The sequence below is a fragment of the Mobula birostris genome, chromosome 3 (genome assembly GCF_030028105.1).
Source record: "Mobula birostris isolate sMobBir1 chromosome 3, sMobBir1.hap1, whole genome shotgun sequence".
Classification (NCBI taxonomy): domain Eukaryota; kingdom Metazoa; phylum Chordata; class Chondrichthyes; order Myliobatiformes; family Myliobatidae; genus Mobula; species Mobula birostris.
This window is the reverse complement of record NC_092372.1, coordinates 76,162,241-76,179,124: the sequence shown is the minus strand read 5'-3', so window position 1 is coordinate 76,179,124 and position 16,884 is coordinate 76,162,241. Positions and strand designations below refer to the sequence as shown.

Here is a 16,884-nt window from a genome sequence, read left to right as displayed (position 1 = left end):
AGACAGGAGTTCAGTCTAGTCATGACCATCCTCTCAAAGCATTTCATCACTGTAGATGTGAGTGCTACCAGGCGATAGTCAATCATGATGTAAATAAGGTTGAAAGAGTACAGAGAAAATTTACAAGGATGCTGCCGGAAATGGAGGATTTGAGTTATAAGGAAAGATTGAATAGCTTAGGACTTTATTCCTTGGAATATAGGAGATTGAGGGGGCAGTTTGATAGAGGTATACAAAATTATGTGGAGTATAGATAGGGTAAACGCAGACTTTTTCCACTGAGGTAGGGTGAGACTACATCTAGAGGTCATGAGTTAAGTGTGAAAGGTTGAAAGTTTAAGGGGAACATAAGGGGAAACATATTCACTCAGAGGGTCATGAGAGTGAGGAATGTGTTGCCAGCGCAAGTGGTTCATGCGAGTTTGATTTCAAAGTTTAAGAGAAGTTTTGATAATTATATGAATAGTAGCGGTATGGAGAGCTATAGTCTGGGTGCAGCTCGATGGGACGAGGCAGTTTAAATGGTTCAGCATAGACAAGATGAGCCGAAGGACCTGTTTCTATGTTGTACTTTTCTATGACTCTATGATCAGTAATGAACTCCAATGAAGTTCTACATGCCTTAGTGATCTTTCTCGTGTTTCTGTGTAACAGATAATGAAAACCACTGCTGAATTGATAGATCAATTTATTAGAAATCGGCATTTGAACTCAACAACTCTTATCCCATGGTTAAAAATATAGCATTTCTTCTACTTGTTACTCATTATGGACTTGTTAGTAAGGAAACCTTGCAATTTAAACTATAATCATAATTATCAAACAACCGTTTGTACCAACAGTATTATCTTCCAACTAATGAAGATGCTTAATGATTGCTGTAATTACATTGTTTTCAATAGCATAAAATGCCTTCTTCTGCAGCTTGCATTTACTGTATACATTTTATTATGTTAACTCAACCAGAGATTCATACAAGTTCAGGAGTCATGGCCTCAACGTAAGGGTTAAGACTGATAAAGTGATCAGTGGATTGAAAAGTGAAAATAAATTCCTTCATTCAAAGAATGGTGAATCTTTGTAATTCCCACGCATAGAGGGCTGAGGAGGCCAAGTCATTATGTTATTAAATTGAGTGGATTACAAAATGTGCAGTTAATCTGTTATCACAGTTCAGATAGTCTAAATATTAACCCGTCACAAAGAAAATACCTCAGTTTACATTAGATCTAACTACCAGCAGACTGCTTCCATTCATATCTAAAGTATAGACTCCTTTAACAGCAAATTGTCATCATTATATGGTGAACCTCTATTTTTTTAAAGAAAAAGAGTAGTAATTCCAACTGTGATTTAATTAAATGTATTTGCAGTTCTGCTAAGTACTACCGATGCCTTTAATTTTAGTCATCCCAAAACAGTCCACCATTACATGGTGACACTGGAAGTAGAGATGTAACTTCGCAGTGCCAGAGACCCAGGTTTGATCCTGTCCTCAGTTGCTCTGTCAGGTTTGTTCGTTCCTCAGTGGCCACGTGGATTTCCTCCAGATGCTCTGCCACATCCTGAAGACATGTAGATTGGTAAGTTAAATGGCCAATATAAGTTTCCCCAAATATGTAGGTAAGTGGTAGAATCTGGAAAAAGTTGGTGGGAATGTTGGGAGAGTAGAAAAAAAAGGATTAGTGTAAATCAGTGAGTAAATCATAGATCTGTAGACTGGGTGACGTGCTTTTCTCTCTCTGTGACTCAATGACACTTTGTGTTTGGAGCGTTCATAATACATGGAGAAGCGGGTAGCAAGGATGAAATTAAATCAAATGATTTTTAGAAAATTCATAGGCTGCTTTTTCTTGAACGTTTACAGCATTATTTGTTTTCAAATTAATTACAAATCAAGAAAAAAAACGTGTGTCATGGTATTTTCTATTTTACATCCTTTATTGGGTTCACATCTATTTGGTGATGAATTTTATTTTTAACCTATTAGCTCATTCACAAGAAGATTTAATTGGATGCATCAAATTATAAGAGGCTTACATCCGAAGAAATAGGATGAGGCTATTTCCCTCAGCAGAAAAATCAATAGCGAGGGGAGTATAGGTTTAGGATAACAACTACTTCAGAGAAGAATGAAAGAACAGCTGTTTTTACTCAGGCAGTCAGGCACTCTCTTCTTAAAAGCATGGTTGAGGCAGAAAATCTCAGAAAATTTAAAAGAAGGCACTTGATGTGCATTAACCTATAAGTCCTGGACTAAGAGCTGGAAAGAAAGATTAGTTTGATGGCTCTTTCATTGCTGACTTGGTCAAGATGGGCATATGACTTCTTTTTGAGATGGAAATTTCTATGAGTCCATTTATTTTCCTGTTTCATACTCACTTTTTGGTCTTAAGTCCAAAATCAGAAGTAAATTTAATGTGGAATATTTATTATTCCTCTTGCCAGAAATATCAGTATGTATGAATGCAAGGGGTGTAGAAGAAGATAGCTACTTAGCATTGACTCTATGCTCACTGTTGGAACAGATTATTGTTTGAACATTTTGGCGCATTGCTGTAATTACTGTACTGTACTTAACAGCTGGAAAGGGAAAAATTAAAAATTATAGTGTTTTCCTTTGAGTTTATCAAAACACCAAAACTGCCGGTGCAGCCTCGTACACTGACTGTTCACAATCATTTCATATCAGTCTGACTTAATCTATTATTTTGCTCTGTTTCTCTGAGCTACATTTAATTATGCAAAATATGTTAATGGATGTCCCTCACACAGAACAATTGGTGCTTCCTGTCCCATTTTTAGTACAAAAGATGTTTGCAGCATTTTTTATCTATTTTTACATACTCAAATTGTAGACCCAAAAGAGCTTTCCAGCCATCATCATACTGAGATGGCGGACTGGTGCCTCAGCTGCTGGTTAGTTTACCTTCAGCTGAATTATGAACTTGCAACTATTTTTAGATGCAGGATTTTCAGTACTTTATGTAATTTCTTTCTTTGATTTAGTTTTACTATTTCCTCCTTATGACTACACCCAAGTCCACACTTAAGGGGCGAAGAAGGAGGATTATTTTCAAAAGCAATAAATTAATATACTACTTGATTTTTCATTATGTTTCTTTTCTACTAAATGAAGCTTCTGATCCTGACTCCCTGCTAGCCCTCAAGTTTATGCAGAGGCATTTACCATTCAAAAATTCCTGCCAAGTTGCTCCAACTTGGTTGTCATAACTTGGCCAGTTATGGAGCAGAAAGCCCATTCCTGCAATTGGACTATGTTTACATTTCCTTTCCAACAAAGGGTTTCAATAGAGCAGGAGCAGCTTGGATCAAATTCCTAATTACTGTCTTAATTCATGCTGTACCAGGCAACAATGTGCAATACTTCCATCAATGTCCTTTGCTAGCTCTTTTTGCTTCTAACATAGCGGAAAGAGTATTTTGTAAGTCAGAATCTCTACAAATATTTGTTAATTGTATACTTCAGTATGGATCATCAGGGTAACGTGTTTAATATGGAAAGTATACATTTCATAATTTGTATATTATGTAATTGTCATCTATCTTTCAATTTTTCTTTTGATAGGTTTAACATAGACAGTGCTTACTATGACAGGCTTACTACCACCTATTTGACCAATCATTTGGACTGTGAGACAGCAAATCAAAAAATGTGACTTTAACAATATATGTGATAATAACTACTCATTCAGGAAATTTAAGTTTACTTAATATGGAATCTCATTTCCAAACTCTTGAATATTTTCAAAATGCAATGCAATATGCATCAATTTTGGAAGCACATTGAATACTGCTCCTGAAATTAAAATTTTAGGAACTGAGTTCAACATGGACATATAAATACATCATGTGTTTGGCATAAATATTGGAAGAAAAAAATCAGCTTTTTATTATTTTAGTCTCTTTTATCTTCATCACTTAATCTCATGTGCGTTTCCCAGCATGTATTTTCCATCATTGTACATCACTTAAATCTAGCTTGCTATACTTCATCATTTCTGTTCTTGACTTTGGAATAAGAACTGAGCTGAAACTGTCATGTGACATTAGACTCATTAAAATTTCTTCTGGCTGCCTGCAGAGAAGTAGTGTTCTTGCGCACGTAATATGCTAGGAGTAGTATATGCAAATGTTGCAAATCCCAGACATCCAATGCAGCTACACACCATAACTGTGCACAGCTTCAGGGAGTGATGAAAAGCAGGAACTTGGCAGTTAGAGTGGCTAAATAATGAAGTTCAAATAGTAGGATTGAGTTGAAATGGCTGAAACAAGAGTGATGAGATCGAAATGGTTCTGACAGAAATCTTATGATGTTCTGTTCAGAATTAAAATGTGTAACATGTGATGGATATTCAGATCCTGAGCCAGGTGGTCAGGGGTGGGGGGGGTGGCTCTTGTTCATTGCCAAGCTTAGCTTTCTAAACACAGCAGCTCCTACTTGTAAAGATTAAATGATAGCTAGTTCTTCGCTTCCAAAGATATGGAGGGAAGAAAAGTCCTCAGGAGTGATGGGACAATCGTTAGTGACTGTGGAGGCCAATTCTGGACCTGCAGACTCTGGAGCAATAGGGACATGGGAACAGCTGCGCTACAGGCATTTGGGTAGCAGTATCCTTCCTGCATCTGCTCCTCTTCAGCAGTCACTCTTCTCAATTCCTCAAAATCCTTGGCTGCTCTGTGAAACAATGTTCTCCAGCGGTCTCTGTCACAAGCCAACTGCTGCAACTCATTGACCTCAATATTTGCCTGAGAGAGCTGCTGCTCAAGTTGGTCTTTATACCTCTTGTTCAGGGCACCAAGATCTCTGTTGCCCTCAGTAACCTGGAGTTGTCTACATGGCCTGGCCAGCGGAGCTGCTTGAGCAACAAAGTGGTTTCCAATGCTTGGAAGTTGAGCCTTCTCCAGGGCCTCGTTGTTGGAGACACGATCGTGCCAGTTGATTCCCGTGATGGAGCAGAGGCAGTGCTGATAGAAGTGCTCAAGCAATCTGATTTGCTTGCGCTACAAGACCCAGGCTTCAGAGCCGTACAGCAGTGTTGTGATGATGGCTGCCCTGTACACCTGGATTTTTGTGGATGGACACAGCTAGTGGTTCTTCCACACACGTTTCTGTAGGTGTCTAAAGGCACTGCTGGGTCTGGCAAGACAATTATCAATGTCCCTTACTGCACAGGTAGGTGAACTGTTCAACCATGGTGAGAGGGTCGTCAATAGTGATCTGAGGTGGGATGTAAACAACATGAGAGGGCTTCTGATAGAGGATCATTGTTCTCTTCAGACTGACCGTTAACCCAAAAGCCCTTGCAGCCATGGAAAACCGAGTGTCTGCAGCCTGTAGCGCATCTCAAGCAATAACAAGGTGGCCTACAGGGAAGAAGTCATCACTCTGACACAGTGGTGTCAAGAAAACAACCTCTCCCTCAATGTCGCAAAAACAAAGGAGCTGATTGTGGATTACAGGAGGAATGGAGATGGGCTAACCCCTATTGCCATCAATGGATCTGGGGTTGAGAGGGTAATCATTTTGAGGTTCCTCAGCATCTACATCACCGAGGACCTCGTGGTCTCTACACAACAGCACCTCTTTCACCTCAAATGGTTGAGAAAGTTTGGTATGGGCCCCCAAATCCTAAGAACTTTCTACGGGGGCACAATTGCGAGCATCCTAACTGACTGCATTACTGCCTGGTATGGGAACTATACCTCCCTTAATTGCAGGTTTTTGCAGAGAGTGGTGCGGACAGCCCAGCGCATCGGTAGTTGTGAACTTCCCATGATTCAGGACATTTAGAAAGACAGGTGTGAAAGAAGGGCCCGAAGGATCATTGGGGACCTGAGTCACCCCAACCACAATCTATTCCAGCTGCTACCATCTGGGAAATGGTATCACAGCATAAAAGCCAGGACCACAGGCTCCAGGATAGCTTCTTCCATCAGGCCATCAGACTGATTAACCCACACTGATTTGAGTGTATTTCTATGTTACATTGACTGCTCTATTTATTATAAATTATTATAAATTACTATGATTGCACATTGCACATTTAGACGGAAACGTAGCATAAAGATTTTTACTCCTCATGTATGTGAAGGATGTAAGAAATAAAGTGAATTCAGTTCAGTCCTGTGTGTGTGAGAGAAGAGCAGTCATCCGCATATAGTAGGTCGAGAATGGGCTCTTGCATGGTTTCTGTTCGGGCGAGAAGGAGGCAGAGGTTGAAGATATTTTGTTCAGTGCAGAACAGAATGTAGATGCTCTCCAGTATGGTCTCTTGCTTCCCATGGCATCATACTGAAAAAGATGACAAAGAGCATTGTAAATTAAACATCCAACTCAAATACATTGTTTAGCTTCTGGTCATAAAAAGGAGTCAGTCTTCTGTTCTTAATGTTAATAAAGAGCGTAGCCTCCTGTACGTCTGGGACAAGCAGTCGGGACGCCGCTTTTTGGTCAACATCGGAGCGGGGATCAGCGTCTTACCTCCAACGAGTTACGACACCTGCAACAGAGAACCGGGACCCACCCTGAGGGCCGCTAATGGCAGCACAATACGAACCTACGGTACCCGCACGGTGCGGCTACAGTTCAGCTCCAGCCGGTTCACGTGGGACTTCACACTGGCCGCCGTGGCCCAACCACTGCTGGGGGCAGATTTTCTACAAGCCAACGGGGCAGACTCCGGGCACCGCTACAGCGGCCCTACGAGGGACCGTTTAAGGTGATCAGGAACAACGGGTCCACATTCGTGCTGGACATTGGGGGGGAGAGAGGAGGTATTCACGGTGGACCGACTCAAACCAGCCCATGTGGACTTGGCGCAACCAGTCCAGGCTCAGGCACCGCGGTGCAGGGGCAGACCTCCCAAACAGAGGCCGATCCAGACTGTGGATATTGGAGGAGGTATCGCCGGTTCGGGGGTGGGGGGGGGGGTTATGTGGCGACCCACTTTCTGGCACCCACGAACCGGCTCACAACAGCGCGCGCAGGCAGAGGGCTGGCCCCAAAAAGGGTGCCAGGCCATCTTCACCAGCAGGGGAAAAATCCCGCGCGCGGAAAGGATCTGGGAATATGCATTCCCCACAGCAATCCCACCCAGGGAGGGAGGGAACAGGAAGGCTTTAAAGCGGGCTGCGAAGTCTGAATAAATCTCTTTCATCGCAACTCTAACTCACCGACTCCGTGTGGTTATTCAAGCGCTGTGTGTAGCACACCGCTACAATGTTTTATTAAAGTGCTGTGCAGTTTTCAGGCAGTGTAAAAATTACCTGCTCAGAGCAATGGTTGGTCTGCAGCAGCTGTAAAAGAAAATGAGAATAACTATTGTGTGTGAAGACACATAAGTGGCAAAGAAGCTGTATATATGATGAGTGCAGTTCCCGCTTATTAGGAGCGGGGAAAGGAACGTCAAGAAGCATGAAAGAAGCACAAGGTGAACTAGAGTCCATTCCACTGACTTTGATTTTGACAGTGGATAACTGGTTTGTATGCATTATTGGTGTGTCTTTTTAGTTTGTAGAAATTGTATCTGTGTTTTGAAAACACTTTGTTTTTTAAAAATCCTCTAAATTTAACATGTGTTTAAAGAACCACACATCAAAGTTGCTCGTGAACGCAGCAGGCCAGGCAGCATCTCTAGGAAGAGGTACAGTCGACGTTTCAGGCCACGACCTTCGTCAGGACTAACTGAAGGAAGAGTTAGTAAGAGATTTGAAAGTGGGAGGGGGAGGGGGAGATACAAAATGATAGGAGGGGGAGGGATGGAGCCAAGAGCTGGACAGGTGATTGGCAAAGGGGATATGAGAGGAGCATGAGACAGGAGGTCCAGGGAGAAAGACAAGGGGGAGGGGAACCCAGAGGATGGGCAAGGGGTATAGTCACAGGGACAGAGGGAGAAAAAGGAGAGTGAGAGAAAGACTGTGTGTATAAAAATAAAAAAACAGATGGGGTACGAGGGGGAGGTGGGGCATTAGCGGAAGTTAGAGAAGTCAATGTTTATGCCATCAGGTTGGAGGTTACCCTGACGGAATATAAGGTGTAGTTCCTCCAACCTGAGTGTGGCTTCATCTTTACAGTAGAGGAGGCCGTGGATAGACATGTCAGAATGGGAATGGGATGTGGAATTAAAATGTGTGGCCACTGGGAGATCCTGCTTTCTCTGGCGGACAGAGCGTAGGTGTTCAGCAAAGCAGTCTCCCAGTCTGCGTCGCGTCTCGCCAATATATAAAAGGCCACATCGGGAGCACCGGACGCAGTATATCACCCCAGCCGACTCACAGGTGAAGTGTCGCGTCACCTGGAAGGACTGTTTGGGGCCCTGAATGGTGGTAAGGGAGGAAGTGTAAGGGCATGTGTAGCACTTGTTCCGCTTACAAGGATAAGTGCCAGGAGGGAGATCAGTGGGGAGATCAGTGGGGAGGGATGGAAGGGACGAATGGACAAGGGAGTCGCGTAGGGAGCGATCCCTGTGGAAAGCAGAGAGAGCGGGGGAGGGAAAGATGTGCTTAGTGGTGGGATCCCGTTGGAGGTGGCGGAAGTTACGGAGAATAATATGTTGGACCCGGAGGCTGGTGGGGTGGTAGGTGAGGACCAGGGGAACCCTATTCCTAGTGGGGTGGCGGAAGGATGGAGTGAGAGCAGATATACGTGAAATGGGGGAGATACGTTTGAGAGCAGAGTTGATAGTGGAGGAAGGGAAGTCCCTTCCTTTAAAAAAGGAGGACATCTCCCTCGTCCTGGAATGAAAAGCCTCATCCTGAGAGCAGATGTGGTGGAGACGGAGGAATTGCGAGAAGGGGATGGCATTTTTGCAAGAGACAGGGTGAGAAGAGGAATGGTCCAGATAGCTGTGAGAGTCAGTAGGCTTATAGTAGACATCAGTGGATAAGCTGTCTCCAGAGACAGAGACAGAAAGATCTAGAAAGGGGAGGGAGGTGTCGGAAATGGACCAGGTAAACTTGAGGGCAGAGTGAAAGTTGGAGGCAAAGTTAATAAAGTCAACGAGCTCAGCATGTGTGCAGGAAGCAGCGCCAATGCAGTTGTCGATGTAGCGAAGGAAAAGTGAGGGACAGATACCAGAATAGGCACGGAACATAGATTGTTCCACAAAGCCAACAAAAAGGCAGGCATAGCTAGGACCCATACGGGTGCCCATAGCTACACCTTTAGTTTGGAGGAAGTGGGAGGAGCCAAAGGAGAAATTATTAAAAGTAAGGACTAATTCCGCTAGACGAAGCAGAGTGGTTGTAGAGGGGAACTGATTAGGTCTGGAATCCAAAAAGAAGCAGAGAGCTTTGAGACCTTCCTGATGGGGGATGGAAGTACATCGGGACTGGACATCCATGGTGAAAATAAAGCAGTGGGGCCAGGGAACTTAAAATCATCGAAAAGTTTAAGAGCGTGAGAAGCGTCACGAACATAGGTAGGAAGGGATTGAACAAGGGATAAAACCGTGTCGAGGTATGCTGAAACGAGTTCGGTGGGGCAGGAGCAAGCTGAGGCAATAGGTCTGCCAGGACAGGCAGGTTTGTGGATCTTGGGTAGGAGGTAGAAACAGGAAGTGCGAGGTGTGGGAACTATAAGGTTGGTAGCAGTGGATGGGAGACCCCCGAGCGGATAAAGTCGGTGATGGTGTGAGAGACAATGGCCTGGTGCTCCTTAGTGGGGTCACGATCGAGGGGTAAATAAGAGGAGGTATCCGCGAGTTGTCGCTGTGCCTCGGCAAGGTAGAGGTCAGTATGCCAGACCACAACAGCACCCCCCTTATCGGTGGGTTTAATAATAAGGTTAGGATTAGTGCGGAGGGAGTGGAGAGCAGAGCGTTCCGAAGGAGTGAGGTTGGAATGGGAACAAGATGTGGTGAAGTCGAGATGGTTGATGTCCCGTCAGCTGTTAGTGATAAAGAGATCCAGAGCAGGCAGAAGACCAGAGCGGGGTGTCCATGAAGAAGAGGAGGGTTGAAGACAGGAGAAGGGGTCATCGGTGGGGGTGGAAGAGTCCTTGCCGAAGAAGTAGGCTCGGAGACGAAGACGGCGGAAGAAAAGTTCCGCATCATGGCGAACACGGAACTCACTGAGGTGTGGGCGAAGGAGGACAAAGGTGAGGCCCTTACTGAGGACAGAGCGTTCTGCCTCAGACAGTTGAAGGTCGGAGGGGATGGTAAAGACCCGGCACGGATGAGAGCTGGGATCAGAGGGGGGAGGGGGGAGGCTGGAGGTGTCAATGGAGAGGGGAGAGTTGGGGTGAGAGGAAGATGGAGCCTCTGAGGATCCAGGAGCTGACGATAGGATCTTAAGGAGACGGGATTGCAGAGTATTGCTGGGGGAAGCGGAAACAGGAGACACAATAGCAGCACATAAAGACCCGGTCTGGAGTTCAAGGCTGGAGCCGCAGTTGGTGGTTGCGCAATCGCTTTGAATGTGTCCATGGTCGTTGCTGGAGTCCGGGTTTTGAATATGCCGGCGAGATCAATGGCAGGTGCCGCAATCTGAAGTTCATGCCTGCTAGTTTCATGGCCAGCAGGCTCTGGAGTCCGTAGATGTAGGATCTTGCGATCTTTGCCTAACATGAAAAGTCAAAAAAACGGCGATTGCAGGCGTGAATCCGATGGAGCATCTGCAGAATTCCTGTTGTATGTGTTTAAAGAATGTTGTTTGGACACAAACAAGAGAAAGTCTGCAGATGCTGGAAATCCAAGCAACACACATAAAATGCTGGAGGAACTCAGCAGGCCAGGCAAAATCTATGGAAAAGAGTATAGTCGATGCTTCGGGCCGAGACCCTTCAGCAGGACTGTATTCTTAAACACTTGGTTAGCCAGAAATATCTTCTCCTTGGTAGAAGAGATACCAGGGGGACCGTTCATATCATGGATATTGGCAGTTAAAATAACCATGGAGAATAAACAGGGATCTTAGGATATTGAATAGTTACAGTACAATCTCCCTTTAGCAAGGGTATTCATGGCTGTTTTTATCAGATAGGTCTTAAGGCCTTCATTTGAGTTTAGAACTTTGCATTCAGCAAAGCCAATACCATCATGAGCAATGACAATTAATTTATTAAAGTGTGTTTTATTAAATTAAGAAATGCACAGATTAGACAATGCCCGTCTACTAGTCCATGATACAAGTCCAATCATCAATGTACATTTTATGCTGTGGTTTGCTTCTGTGACAAGAAGTCCTTTTTGGGATTAGATGTTAGCCTGATTAACCAAATTCTACCAGAAGGCCCAATACATTATTAATTTATTGATCTCAGTGAAATCCAGTTTGACAGTTTGCTTAAAACTTACTTGCAATTTACTTACTGTATAGTTGTTAACTTGTTATTAGAAACATAGAAAACCTACAATACAATACAGGCCCTTCAGCCCACAAAGCTGTGCCGAACATGTCCTTACTTTAGAAATTATCTAGGATTACCCATAACCCTTTATTTTTCTGAGCTCCATATACCTGCCCAGGAGTATCTTAAAAGACCCCATCGTATCCTCCTCCACCACTGTCGCCGACAGCCCATTCCATGCACTCACCACACTCTGACGTCTCCTCTGTACCTAAAATTATAGAAGATAAGAAACTCTGCCGTTGCTGGAAAGGGTCTCAGGGAAGGGTCTTGGCCTGAAACGTCAACTCTTTACTCTTTTCCGTAGATGCTGCCTCACCTGCTGAGTTCCTCCAGTATTTTGTGTGTTTTACTTATTATTATAGAAATTCAGTGTTCACTATTACTGAAGTAGTGTGAAAGTGGCTCTTCATTGTAATAAACTTGACTCCAGTTTTACTATGGAGAGTTAGATAAAGACATACAACGTAGAACATATAGAACATAGAACAGTACAGCACAGTACAGGCCCTTTGGCCCACAATGTTGTGCCGACCCTTAAACCCTGCCTCCCATAAAACCCCCCACCTTAAATTCCTCCATTTACCTGTCTAATAGTCTCTTAAATTTCACCAGTGTATCTGCCTCCACCACTGACTCAGGCAGTGCATTTCACGCACCAACCACTCTCTGAGTGGAAAACCTTCCTCTAATATCCCCCTTGAACTTCCCACCCCTCACCTTAAAACCATGTCCTCTTGTATTGAGCAGTGGTGCCCTGGGGAAGAGGCGCTGGCTGTCCACTCTATCTATTCCTCTTAATATCTTGTATACCTCCATCATGTCTCCTCTCATCCTCCTCCTCTCCAAAGAGTAAAACCCTAACTCCTTTCATCTTTGATCATAATCTATACTCTCTAGACCAGGCAGCATCCTGGTAAATCTCCTCTGTACCCTTTCCAATGCTTCCACATCCTTCCTATAGTGAGGTGACCAGAACTGGACACAGTACTCCAATTGTGGCCTAACCAGAGCATTATAGAGCTGCATCATTGCCTCGCAACTCTTAAACTCTATCCCTGGACTTATGAAGGCTAACACCCCATAAGCTTTCTTAACTACCCTATCTACCTGTGAGGCAAATTTCAGGGATCTGTGGACATGTACCCCGAGATCCCTCTGCTCCTCCACACTACCTAGTATTCTGCCATTTACTTTGTACTCTGCCTTGGAGTTTGTCCTTCCAAAGTGTACCACCTCACACTCTCTGGGTTGAGCTCCATCTGTCACTTCTCAGCCCACTTCTGCATCCTATCAATGTCTCTCTGCAATCCTCGACAATCCTCTACACTATCCACAACAGAACCAACCTTTGTGTCGTCTGCAAACTTGCCAACCCACCCTTGTACTCCCTCATCCAGGTCCTTCTGGGACACGGCTAGTCACAACCCTCCAATCCGAATGTACTCCCTCCACCATGATCCTCTGCTTCCTGCAGGCAAGCCAATTCTGAATCTACCTGGCAAACTTCCCTGGATCCCATGCCTTCTGATTTTCTGAATAAGCCTACCGTGTGGAACCTTGTCAAATGCCTTACTAGAATTCATGTAGATCACATCTACTGCACTATTCTCATCTATATGCCGGGTCACATCCTCAAAGAACTCTATCAGGCTTGTTAGACACAATCTGCCCTTCACAAAGCCATGCTGACTGTCCCTGATCAGACCATGATTCTCTAAATGCCCATGGACACTATCTCTAAGAATCTTTTCCAGCAGCTTTCCGACCACAGACGTAAGGCTTACTGGTCTATAATTACCCAGACTATCCCTACTACCTTCTTTGAACAAGGGGACAACATTCACCTCCCTCCAATCCTCCGGTACCATTCCCATGGACAACGAGGACATAAAGATCCTAGCCTGAGGCTCAGCAATCTCTTCCCTCGCCTCGTGGAGTAGCCTGGGGAATATCCAACACTTCCTGTCCCTTAATATCAATATGCTCCAGAACAACCTCACTCATATTGTGCTCACCATCATCAAGTTCCCTCTCATTAGTGAATACCAAAGAGAAGTATTCATTGAGGACCTCGCTCACTTCCACAGCCTCCAGGCATATCTTCCCACCTTTATTTCTAATCAGTCCTACCTTCACTCCTGTCATCCTTTTGTTCTTCACATAATTGAAGAATGCCTTGGGGTTTTCCTCTACCCTACTCACCAAGGCCTTCTCATGCCTCCTTCCTGCTCTCCTCAGCCCCTTCTTAAGCTCCTTTCTTGCTACCTTATATTCCTCAATAGACCCATCTGATCCTTCCTAAACCTCATGTATGCTGCCTTCTTCCGCCTGACTAGATTTTCCACCTCGCTTGTCACCCATGGTTCCTTCACCCTACCATCCTTTATCTTCCTCACTGGGACAAATTTATCCCTAACATCCTGCAGGAGATCCCTAAACATCAACCACATGTCCATTGTACATTTCCCCTCAAAAACATCATCCCAATTCACACCCGCAAGTTCTAGCCTTATAGCCTCATATTTTACCCTTCCCCAATTAAAAAATTTTTCTGTCCTCTCTGATTCTGTCTTTTTCCATGATAATGTTAAAGGCCAGGGAGCAGTGGTCGCTGTCCCCCAGATGCTCACCCACTGAGAGATCTGTGACCTGACCTGGTTCGTTACCTAATACTAGATCTAGTATGGCATTCCCCCTAGTCAGCCTGTCAACATACTGTGACAGGAATCCGTCCTGTCCACACTTAACGAACTTAGCCCCATCTAAACCATTGGAACTAATCAGGTGCCAATCAATATTAGGGAAGTTAAAGTTACCCATGATAACAACCCTGTTATTTTTGCACCTTTCCAAAATCTACCTCCTAATCTGCTCCTCAGTATCTCTGCTGCTACCAGGGGGCCTATAGAATACTCCCAATAGAGTAACTGCTCCCTTCTTTTTCCTGACTTCTACCCGTATTGACTCAAAAGAGGATCCTGCTACATTACCCACCCTTTCTGTAGCTGTAATAGTATCCCTGACCAGTAATGCCACTCCTCCTCTCCTCTCCCCCCCCCATCCCCTTTAAAGCACTGAAATCCAGGAATATTGAGAATCCATTCCTGCCATAGTGCCAGCCAAGTCTCTGTAATGGCCACTACATCATAATTCCATGTATCCAAGCTCTCAGTTCATCACCTTTGTTCGTGATGCTTCTTGCTTTGAAGTACATGCACTTTAACCCTTTTACCTTACGACCTTTACACCCTTTTTTCTGCTTCTCTTTCCTCAAAGCCTCTTTATATGTTAGATCTGGCTTTACTCCATGCACTACACTTGCAGTTCTCGCATGACCTTTATCCTCCTCCACCTCAGTATCTGCTCTAACACTCTAGTTCCCCTCCCCCTGCAAATCTAGTTTAAACCCCCTGGAGCAGCACTAGCAAATCTTCCCGCAAGGATGTTAGTCCCCCTCCAGTTTGGTGCAACCCGTCCTGTCGCAACAGGTCCCACCTTCCCTGGAATGAGACCCAATTGTCCAGAAACATGAAGCCCTCTCTCCTCCGCCAACTCCTTAGCCACGTATTTAGCTGCATTATCTTCCTATGTCTAGTCTCACCAGCACATGCCACGGGTAGTAATCCTGAGATTGCAACCCTGGAGGTCCTGTCCTTCAACTTTGCACTTAACTCCCTAAACTTTCTTTGCAGGACCTCCTCCTCCTCCTTCCTATCCACGTCATTGGTTCCTACATGGACCACGACATCCCTCTTGAGAATTCTGAGAACTTGATCCAAGATATCGCGGACCCTGGCAACAGACCGTCCGGGAATCTCGATCTCTCCCACAGAACCTCTTATTTGTCCCCCTAACTATCGAATCCCCTATCACTACTGCTCTCCTCTTTTCCCTCCTTTCCTTCTGAGCTGAGGGTCCAGTCTCGGTGCCAGAGACGCAATCACTGCAACTTGTCCCTGGTAGTTTGTCCCCACCAACAGTATCCAAAACGGTATACTTATTATTGATGGGAATGGCCACAGGGGTGCTCTGCTCATTCTGTCTATTCCCCTTCCCTCTCCTGACAGTCACCCAGCTACCTGTCTCCTGACTTTTAGGGGTGGCTATCTCCCTGAAACTCCTGTCTATTTCTGCCTCTGCCTCACGAATGATCCGAAGTTCACCCAGCTCCAGCTCCAGTTCCCTAACTTGGTTTGTCAGGAGCTGCAGCTGGATGCACCTTTTACAGGTGTAGTCATCAGGGACAATTGTGCCCGCCGTGGCTTCCCACATACTGCAAATGGAGCACTCGACTGGCCTAACTGCTGCCTCCATTACCTACTCCTAAGTTAATTAAATTAATTAAAGGAACTTACCCGGCCATACCTCACTGGGAGCAAGCTCGTCTTCAGCCTCTGCTCGCCGAAGCCTCTCGAGCCAAAGCCTTCCTACTCTGTCTCCCACTACTCTGTTGCCTACTCCATTGCCCACTCCATTAATCTGTTCACTTTTTAAACTGTCCCGCTGTCTCACAGGCTGACGTCCACGTGCCCCGTTCAGACTGCCAAAGAAATGACCTCCTCTTCTCAATCTGTTGATGTGACATGAGGATTCAAAGTAATGATGGTCTTTCATGGATTCATTAATCCATGAGTTAGTCAGTGTTGAAACCTATCAGTTCAGGCATTTCATGACTCTGTTGGTTGACTATCTGTTGACATGATCTTGCACACATGGAACTTTACGCATCTATACTCATGCTCGTTTATGAGTTCACAGCAGCTAAAAAAACAATCTTTATCCCTTTTATTTAAAAAAAATTGAAGTGGATTTTTTTTAAAAATTGCATGTGTTGAGTTGGGTATGAAACTATAGATTACATTTCTGAAGTTTAGGATGGAATTTCACATGAGAATATTGTTCAGAGTATTCTAGTTTATGTAATTTTTTCGCCATCTGTATATCGGTACAAACTACAAAATAAAATAAAATGGCTGATGGAACACAGGACACTTTGAGTTCATGGTTAATCACTGTTTGCTGAAAATTCTATTTGACAGTCAACTAAAGGTCACCACGATAGCCAGGGGACTTAAATGTTAATGCGTTTTAATAATGTCTCATTTTGGACATTAAAAGGACAACATTAGTGAGAATTCATAGCTGTAGACCTGTAAAACCCAGATGTAAATGAAGCTCGTGCTTAATAGCACCCAACAGGCCTTTCAGTTTATCCGTTTAAAGAGTTCAAATTATATAATCTTTATATGATACCTTACGGTGGAAAGAGATTTAAAGAGGAGCTTCATTTGCTGCTTGAGATATGGGTAAACACCCTCTGCATACATTCAATGCACAGCTGTGTGATGGCTTGCAGCAACGCTACGTGTCAATTCCAACATTCTCCCTCTGAAATGGGACTAATCTGCAAGACGAATGGGAATCACCATATATAATTTCCACTCAGCAGCCCTGGTCAGCCCAACCTCAGTATCTGAGCTGCAGTATACAGCTGAGAAACACATACT

At 44.4% G+C, this 16,884-nt stretch overlaps 1 protein-coding gene and 1 pseudogene across 2 annotated transcripts in view; one reads left to right on the top strand and one right to left on the bottom strand.

The window, feature by feature from the left end:
* The window catches only part of pcdh7b (protocadherin 7b), a 418,393-nt gene that overhangs the window by 320,820 nt on the left and 80,689 nt on the right, over positions 1–16,884 (top strand). The gene's annotated exons all lie outside the window — the stretch shown is intronic.
* Positions 4,486–16,884, bottom strand: part of LOC140194817 (eukaryotic translation initiation factor 4E transporter-like) — a 73,993-nt pseudogene continuing 61,594 nt past the window's right edge.